General features: G+C 38.5%; 1 protein-coding gene across 1 annotated transcript in view; it reads left to right on the plus strand.

Moving 5' to 3' along the window:
* The first annotated feature begins 1,521 nt into the window (after positions 1–1,521).
* LOC110462101 (5-hydroxytryptamine receptor 1A-like) overlaps positions 1,522–9,809 on the plus strand; it is a 212,933-nt gene continuing 204,645 nt past the window's right edge. Inside the window, exon 1 of the mRNA XM_021515936.1 lies at positions 1,522–2,269. The gene's annotated coding sequence lies outside the window, so the exon portion shown is untranslated. The remainder of the gene's footprint in view (positions 2,270–9,809) is intronic.

Genomic DNA, 9,809 nt, shown 5'->3' on the forward strand with positions numbered 1-9,809 from the left:
ATACCTTTTTTAACATTCGCCTGATATTTTCATACTCCATCATTGAGGAATAAAATAAAAATACGAAAGCGTGTCTCGACGAGTAAAAGTTTACATCAACGGTACAATGTTAATTCAACATGTCAATCATTGTACGATTTCCGATGACAGTTTATATTACGTTTAGTCTTTACGGTCAAACTTACATCACAGGTAAGGATATGGACAAATTTTATGGTCGCAAACATGATCTGGTTTGTAAATTTATTGTTTCTATTGTTTGTGTGTAAGGTCGATGTTGAATTAATATGCTCATCGGTGTGGCTTTTGGTTTTCTTATCACTACACGAGTTATTTATGTGAGGACGTGACATTTATTAGAATAACCTATATCTACATGGCAGATATCGTCGATGAATCAGAAGACGCTTCCCCTTCCGGAACGCCTGTTTTTTTTCTCATCGTTCTTTTTGATGCTAATCTTGGTGTCGGTCTGAGTATACCGTCATATTGTATGGTGGCAGCTTTCGTGTTACGTCATTTTGTTATACATAGTGTCATTCTAAGTGTGACGTCACGGTGTTTTATTGTCATTCTGAGTGTGACGTCATGGTGTCAAACTATTTATCAAATCATGGTGTTATTCATTGGTCCTATCGAGGTAGGAAGGTATGGTGTTACATATAAATGACTGAATATGCGGTCATGGTGCTACACATAGAGCCAATGACATCATAGTAAAAAAAAATGTGTTCAGGTATCTGTGATGGTGCCGGCATATTGCTTTAGTTGTAACGGACCTCACTGAACTAAATAGGAAATATCGTCTCATATGTCCTAATAGAACATTGGGCTTACGACAGGGAACATATGGAACATTGACAAAAACCGTTTTAACGGATCTTTTATTTGACACAGACTTCATTTCAGCAGTTTCTTTGGATTACTGCTACATGGTGATTTGTTATTATTATAATAATTAAACTATTGTATAACATACAACTTTCTCAGCATTTGGCCATCTCTCCAAATTAATGTAATATCTTTTTTTTCGTCGCTTCTTTACTCTCGTCTCTACAGTTTCTTTCTCGCTTGTAAGTCTCACTACTTTCGCAGTCCTACTTTTAATACATATAGTACATTGTTTTCGTTACAAAAGAAATGTAGCAATGTAGCTGACGCTGGCCAGACATATTCTCCACCCGCTGTCTGTCCGGCTGTCCACCCGACAGTAGTAGAGAAGAGTCTCGCCCTGTGATGAGGTCTCGATGTTCTGGTACAGTAATTTGTAGAGTAGATCGATGAGCTTCAATGGTACGGCCTACATCTCAGTCACAGTACGATCACAGTGATGACAGAATCGACGTCGATATTCAAATTGTGTCGCCGTTAGCTTTCCATGTCCTCCGGGTCTCTAAACTCTCCTGGGCCAATAACGTTAGGTGAGCTTCATTCTACGCACGTCAATTCACGGACAGTGAGACGGTGACGGTTGGACGCGCATCAGCACGTGTCAACACAACTTTGGGATTTTTCGGACGTATTGTATCAGGTTAAGTGCGCGTGACGAGATTCCCTACTGGAATACTGTCTATTAACACGAGCATTCTAGCTTGACCAATGTCCGAGTGGAAAGGCCAAATCTAGAACACGATTTCATATGTGTCATAAATATATTACGTTTTGTTCACATACGTCTGAACATTGCAGACAATTCGAGATAACTCCGTCTTTTGGTTTTTCATTCGCATCATTTCTACTCGATAACGAAATTACAAATTTCCCAGTAATTATCTCACTGTTGGAACTGAGTCCTTCATGCTAACTAGCGTGCTAATTTAACATTTCTCCTTTATAAGTTAATATCAATATAACTCTAGCGAAGTGTTGTAACTCCGGGATGATCGTTACCAGCCTGTCGGTGTTTCAGCTCCATATGGGAAATGAATTAGCCGGGTGGGAGTCGACAAGACGAGAAGGTGGAGTCTCCTTAGGATACTTAACATGTTTCCGTAAATAAGTCGGAAATGTTGTAAAGCAATTTTCAGTCTTCAACAGACATTCTTGTATAAAATTCACCGTATAAAGTTACAAATGTGTTGTTCGTCTGAGGATTCGAGATAACCAACAAACAGATTTTTTTGTGCCGATATTAGCGTCGCAATAGGGAAATTGCGTCAACGAATTGTGACTTGGAACATAACTTGAATTTGGCTGTATTTTCTGTCTTCAGTGGACATCTGACCGCTGCTACTGGACAGCCGAGGTATCCCCTTACCGTCATACCGAGGTAAGTCCACGTGTGTAATGGACACACAACCTAATCTGATTGTATTCTGTGTTAAGTATGTGATAGTGCGTGTTACGTTCCAGTCAACAAGTTCTTGGTAGCTTCTCTATCATTTCACATGTCTGACGTAATAGAAAACATTTTCGAAATGAAGAGTCGATATTTCCGGAATGAGAAACTAGAAGAGCAGGTAATTAAAATCAAAACTTATACGGTTATAAAATATTTGGATTTAGTGAAAGAATTTTCCAGCAGATATACTTTATGGTAAATGAATGTTTGCATTAATTATTTGAAAGCGTAATGTGTAATGTTCCTCATTTATATGTATGTTTACACAATGCCGGTGGAATATCAACCGTCTTACACATATTAAAACAGAATGGTGTTTTTTTATTGGATAATCTATTTATTTCTTAACAGTCTCGATATTATGAATTTCAACAAATACTTTGTTTACCATTTTGAGTCAGTGCTGAAGATATTAGAAATAATGTAGGGAGTGTAGCATAACAAAGCTCCATTGATCGACTCAACATTAAGAGGCGCGATGAGTTTTCAATACATGTAGAATTTTTCATCACCAAAGAACGTATATATATTATATATATATATTTTTTATATATACGTGTGTTTGATTTATATAAATGTTAGCCTTACTTTACTGGGGCAATGAATATCACAGAAGTTGAAGACGAAGTTGGTATGTGCTATCGTCAAAAGTTTGGAGAACCTGCTCAAAAAAAACCTCGTACTACACATAACCATGTGTGAAAGTCATTATTGAAAATATGGCTTTTTCTGACGTTACGTACATAATCTGTGTGTTTCATGTGTATAACCATTAGTTTTCAGAGACTTTAGTGCCAGGCTCAGTACGACATCTAATGTAGATAACATACGTTAACAGATGAATCCGATGCGCAGAAGATTTTTTTCTTCTTCTTTTTTTTAGAGTTTTACTTTTTTCTGTAAGAAGATTTTATGTTTGGAATGCATTGAAAAGCCTTCCGATTCATCCAAACTTCCTCCACTTCCTATATTTGATTTAATAATCAATATACTGACGAATGTCGTGACCTGCATGCTGACATCATAATTATAATGACGTCATAATGATAACGTTAGATAAAACTGACCTAATTAAAGACGGATTAACACTAGTACTTTGTACTTGTTTTCGAATCCTAAATGTATATCATGTTTGTATTTCTGGAATATTATACCGATAATAAAATAAAGTTTAAACTAATTTGAAGTAAATGCTTCAAACAATTTTCTTTTTGAGCATTCAACAAACACAAAAGTGATAAAAATAACTATTGAACTTTTTTTCAGTTGTTATTCATAGTCAATATAAATGCCAACCGGAAGTTTACAAATTTAGCAAAAGCGCGCTTAATGAAATAAATCATTTTTCATTTACAAGTAGAGTTAAGTGTTGTGAACAAAACCAGATGTGGGCAAGGTGCCCAACCCAATAATTTAAAGTGATTCTATGTAAAATCTAACGCAACAGGTTATTACCAGAGCTTGTCACTCATATCTAGTTGGACAATTAACAGTTTGAAAATTATTTCAAATGTACGAGAGTCAAAAATATATGATAATTTTCCTCCGTCACAAGCTGTGAAACCTCTATTCATCAGAAACCTTCATGGTATGTCAGGAAAGCATGGTTAAGGTATGATTTAATTCAGTTTCAGACTGAGAAAAACTGAAAACACTTTCAGCCTTATGAACGCAATTAAAGATAGCATTGGCTCTGCATGCTCCCGTTACACAGTGAATGGCGCTACAACCTACTCTATCTTCCGAACAAGGATTGTCCCGTTTCTAACCAAAACAGTCAGACATTGTGGGTAATTATTCAAATATCCCGCCACGCCAACAAGACAATCGAGCACACGCCGTTATGACGGACGATTGAAAACTTAATTTTCTGATTGAGTTCGCTTTAGACGGAAACGGTACGAAAACACATTACAACGTAATAGAATTAAAACAATTCTATTTTTTTTAATCGATTAACTTATGGGCTTTTGTGTACCGCCCCTTCTGCTTCAACAGTATAGTTTAAACCTATTTCGATTTTCACCTTGTCCTTGCCTCTTACGACCGTCTGTTCATTGCTCGTCACGTGTCAGTTAGGGCCTCATGTTCTTGCCACTAAGGGCCTCCTGTCTCGTGCCTTTAAGGGTCATCTGTCCTTTTCCTCTAACGTCCATTTGTTCCTTGTGTATTGGGGTCTCCTGTTGCGGCCTTGAAGGGCCAACTGTCCTTTGTCCTGTAAGGGCCGTTTGTCCCTTGTGTATTAGGGTTCCTGTCGCGTTTCTTTAAGGGCCAACTGTCCTTTTCCTCTGAGGGCCTTCTTCCCGTGTGACTTGGGGGTACCTGTCCCCTAAAATTTTCATTGTAACTGTAAACCTGTTTTTCTGATATAGAAATATTTTAAAACAGTCAATATGTCTGTATAAGATTTCAATTGTAACCAGAAGACTCAGTGATGCCAGGCACACCTATCAGTGCGACCAACTGGAAGGGCTGACCTGACGTGTGTGACCATGCTTATATTCAAAGTTAAACGTACGCATACTCTCTAGGAAAACTTACATTATGACATCATTGAGGGTTTTCCAATAGAACGGGGTAGTCTTACTGTTATTGTGAATGGATATAGCTATAGTTACACAGGAAATAAGTGGTATTTTCAAATATTAGTGCTATTTAAACTGTCTTAGTTTAAACAGCTCATGAAGCACGAATCCAGCTGCTTTCTCAGTTAAAATGTATGTCTGATATAATATACAACATTAAACAACATTTGATATAGCGCCCTGTCTAACTTACATAAGCCACTCTAAAGCGCTTTACAGTACATAGATATACAATTAATACAATAAGCATATACGTTAGTCGATACAATTTTGAGGAATTCGCAGGAGCTGCCTTATCAGGCGCAAACTACTAGTCATATGCCACCTGGCTAGTATCTTCCTATTTGTGCATGCCTGTTAGTGTGCTGGAGATGTAAGGTGTTCTGTTTGTAGTGGGACCGTGCTTCCTACGGCATCATTTATAGTGCCACCTCACTTGAATGCTACATCACAGATACCGTAACATCCACCCTGACCAATTTATACTCCACCTGGGTTATTGGAGTTGTGTGGGCTGGAAAACAACACTTTCTTTGAATATCCATGTGTATAGTACGACGACTTCGGGGATCGAGCCCCGGCCGCCTGCGTTGAAAATCGGAGTGGTAAACCACTCGACCAATCCGCCCATAATGTGGGACGTCAAATGTCATATCGACAGATATAAAGAAAGCGTTATAACCAAACCACGTGTTTAACGTTGTATCGACAGCACGATTACCGCAATATCCAATTAGTGAATGTAGCAGGCGGAAGCGGAATCCCTACTACACCGGTTTGTGTCTTTGTACATTTGACTACGACGCTGACAAGGATTACAGTGTGTGTCTTTGTCCATTAGAGCACAGCGCTAATAGGGACCACAGTTTATCTTTGTCCACATGACTAAGGCGCTGAAAGGCATCACAGTTTGCTTTGTCCACATAACTACGGCGCTAATAGGCATCGCAGTTTGTTGCTGTCCACATAACTACGCCGCTAACAGGCATCACATTTTGTCGCCGTCTACATAACTACGGCGCTAATAGGCATGACAGTTTGTCGCTGTCTACATAACTACGCCGCTAATAGGCATCACAGTTTGTCGCCGTCTACATAACTACGCCGCTAATAGGCATCACATTAGGTCTTTGTCCACATAACTACGGCGCTAACAGGCACAAAGTTTGTCGCTGTCTACATAACTACGCCGCTAATAGGCATCACAGGTTGTCGCCGTCTACATAACTACGCAGCTAATAGGCATCACAGTTTGTCCTTGTCTACATAACTACGCCGCTAATCGGCATCACAGTTTGTCGCCGTCTGCATAACTACGCCGCTAATAGGCAACACATTTTGTCTTTGTCCACATAACTACGGAGCTAACAGGCACACAGTTTGTCGCTGTCTACATAACTACGTATATACGCCGCTAATAGGCATCACAGGTTGTCGCCGTCTACATAACTACGCAGCTAATAGGCATCACAGTTTGTCCGCGTCTACATAACTACGCCGCTAAGAGGCATCACATTTTGTCGCCTTCTACGTAACTACGGCGCTAATAGGCATGACAGTTTGTCGCTGTCTACATAACTACGTATATACGCCGCTAATAGGCATCACAGTTTGTCGCCGTCTACATAACTACGCCGCTAATAGGCATCACATTTTGTCTTTGTCCACATAACTACGGCGCTAACAGGCACACAGTTTGTCGCTGTCTACATAACTACGCCGCTAATAGGCATCACAGTTTGTCCTTGTCCACATATCTAGGGCGCTTACAGGCATCAGCTTGTCCTTGTCCACATGCCAATGGCGCTAATGAACCTAGGTTTATATTTTATAGAATCTTTGTTGACATGTTGCAATACTGAAAGTCTACAGTGTTTACAGTATAACTTTTATTTTACTTGATATTTTACGGAAAGCCTGAAAATAATGGGTCTATAAGAAAACAGGTCCTGTGAAAAGGAAATGCAGATCTCCTTCATTCAAAATGTACATGTACCTGTCAGATTGCGCGCATATTTAGCTGCTTATATAAACAAAATGCGGCGTCATCAGATGTTGTGACGTCATTATTTCAATATTACTATACAATTTTAATCGTAGCCCTTTTTTAATGTTGTTGGTTTCGCATTGAGGGGGGTCAATCAATCAACTACCATCGGGTCAAAATCTCCACCATTCATGAAAATCTGCTTAATTTTACAAAAATCCAGAAAAAGCACACAATAACTTTATATTCGCAGTATTTCTAGTCCAGTAGTTATATGGAAAATTCGTAATAATTTACTTACACATTTTGTATATTCGGGATTGCATTTCATCACATCCAATATTACGTAAGTCAGATTTTCCCCGACTTTACCCTTTTCTCTAAATTTCTTAACCAATTGTCCATGTTATCTGTAATTGTCCAAGTAACTGATAAGAATGTCACGGATAGCGTGTGAATGCTTCGTCTTCGGCACTCGAATCAATATACTGGTTGTAAACAGGCGTTGATCCACTAAATGTTCAGACCTGATGCGATGTCGCCTGCTTTTGCGAAAGCGAAATGATTATTTTACACATTTGTGAGAACCTAATAACGGGTGGCGTCACCTGCCCGACAACGTGTATTTGTTCCAGGCAATCTGGTCCACGAAACGGAATAATTAATAGACGTAGATAGAAGTTGTATCATTATTGTTATAAAATAAACAAAATTGAATTTTGATAAACGTTTTCGGATTGGCTGATTGCATTAAAAAGTTAACAGAAATACATATGTACATAGATGTAGTTAGACATTTATCTGTGCGTGACATAAAAAAGGAGAAAGAAGAAAAGCAATCAGGTGTGCTAGACATTTATCTTGACATGTAATAGCCAGTTACATATATATATAAGTCATACATAGTATACCCTCTACCGTAACATCTCACCGCTGTCACCATTTTTTATTATATATCATGACACTTGCATGCGTTATAGGTCCGTCACATCTTGTTAATCCGTACATGCATAGCACCAACACTCGATGACGTCATTAATTTGAAATAAAAGTAAAATTGCTACTATTACGTTGTTTTGGTCGAAATAAACACAAAATATCTTTACATTTACATGTATATGTAAAACAAATTTCAATATCATTCCCATTCAACTAAAGCTTGTCACAACTTGTGTTATGAATAGAGAAATATCACTGAAGCTTGTGCTATGAAACGGGAAACTTCACTGAAGCTTGTGCTATGAAGCGGGAAGCTTCACTGAAGCTTGTGCTATGAAACGGAAAACTTCACTGAAGCTTGTGCTATGAAACGGGAAACTTCACTGAAGCTTTGGCTAAGAAATGGGAAACTTCACTGAAGCTTGTGCTATGAAACGGGAAACTTCACTAAAGCTTTGACTTTGAAACGGGAAACTTCACTGAAGCTTGTGCTATGAAACGGGAAACTTCACTAAAGCTTTGACTTTGAAACGGGAAACTTCACTGAAGCTTGTGCTATGAAATGGGAAACTTCACTGAAGCTTGTGCTATGAAACGGGGAAACTACACTGAAGCTTTAGCTTTGAAACGGGAAACTTCACTGAAGCTTGTGCTATGAAATGGGAAACTTCACTGAAGCTTGTGCTATGAAACGGGAAACGTCACTGAAGCTTTGGCTATGAAACGGGAATCTTCACTGAATCTTGTGCTATGAAACGGGAAACTTCAATGAAGCTTGTGCTATGAAACGGAGAAACTACACTGAAGCTTTAGCATTGAAACGGGAAACTTCACTGAATCTTGTGCCTTGAAATGGGAAACTTCACTGAAGGTTGTGCTATGAAATGGGAAACTTCACTGAAGCTTGTGCTATGAAACGGGAAACGTCACTGAAGCTTTGGCTATGAAACGGGAAACTTCACTGAATCTTGTGCTATGAAACGGGAAACTTCAATGAAGCTTGTGCTATGAAACGGAGAAACTACACTGAAGCTTTAGCATTGAAACGGGAAACTTCACTGAATCTTGTGCCTTGAAATGGGAAACTTCACTGAAGGTTGTGCTATGAAATGGGAAACTTCACTGAAGCTTGTGCTATGAAACGGGAAACGTCACTGAAGCTTTGGCTATGAAACGGGAAACTTCACTGAAGCTTGTGCTATGAAACGGGAAACTTCACTGAAGCTTTGGCTTTGAAACGGGAAACTTCACTGAAACTTGTGCTGTAATATGGAAAAATCATTACAAAATAGGAAATAACAGTGCAGTTCGTAGTATCAAATGAGAAATCGCACTGAAGATTTTGGTTTAAAATGAGAAATCATTGAAGCTCGTTTCATTTAAAAGGGAAATCACAGAGTAGCTCGTTATATATAATGGGACATTTCAATGAAACTTATAAATAGGAAATAGAAATTATCACTGAGGCTCATTGTATAAAATCGGGGAAATCACATTGTAGTTTAACTCGGTTTCTGAAAAAGGAAATCTCACTGAAGCAAGTTATATAAAATTGGAAATCTCAGTGAAGCAAGTTATATAAAATATGTAATCTCAGTGAAGTTGTGTAAAAAAATGGGAAACCTCAGTGAAGCAAGTTATATAAAATGGGAAATCTCAATGAAGCTTGCGGAATAAAATGGGAAACCTCAATGAAGCTTGCGGAATAAAATGGGAAACCTCAATGAAGCTTGTGGTATAAAATGGGAAACCTCAATGAAGCTTGTGGCATAAAATGGGAAATTTCTGTGAAGTTTGCGGAATAAAATGGGAAACCTCAATGAAGTTTGTGGTATAAAATGGGAAACCTCAATGAAGCTTGCGGAATAAAATAGGAAACCTCAATGAAGCTTGCGGAATAAAATAGGAAACCTCAATGAAGCTTGCGGAATAAAATGGGAAACCTCAATGAAGCTTG

The sequence above is a fragment of the Mizuhopecten yessoensis genome, unplaced genomic scaffold (genome assembly GCF_002113885.1).
Source record: "Mizuhopecten yessoensis strain PY_sf001 unplaced genomic scaffold, ASM211388v2 scaffold1429, whole genome shotgun sequence".
Taxonomy (NCBI): domain Eukaryota; kingdom Metazoa; phylum Mollusca; class Bivalvia; order Pectinida; family Pectinidae; genus Mizuhopecten; species Mizuhopecten yessoensis.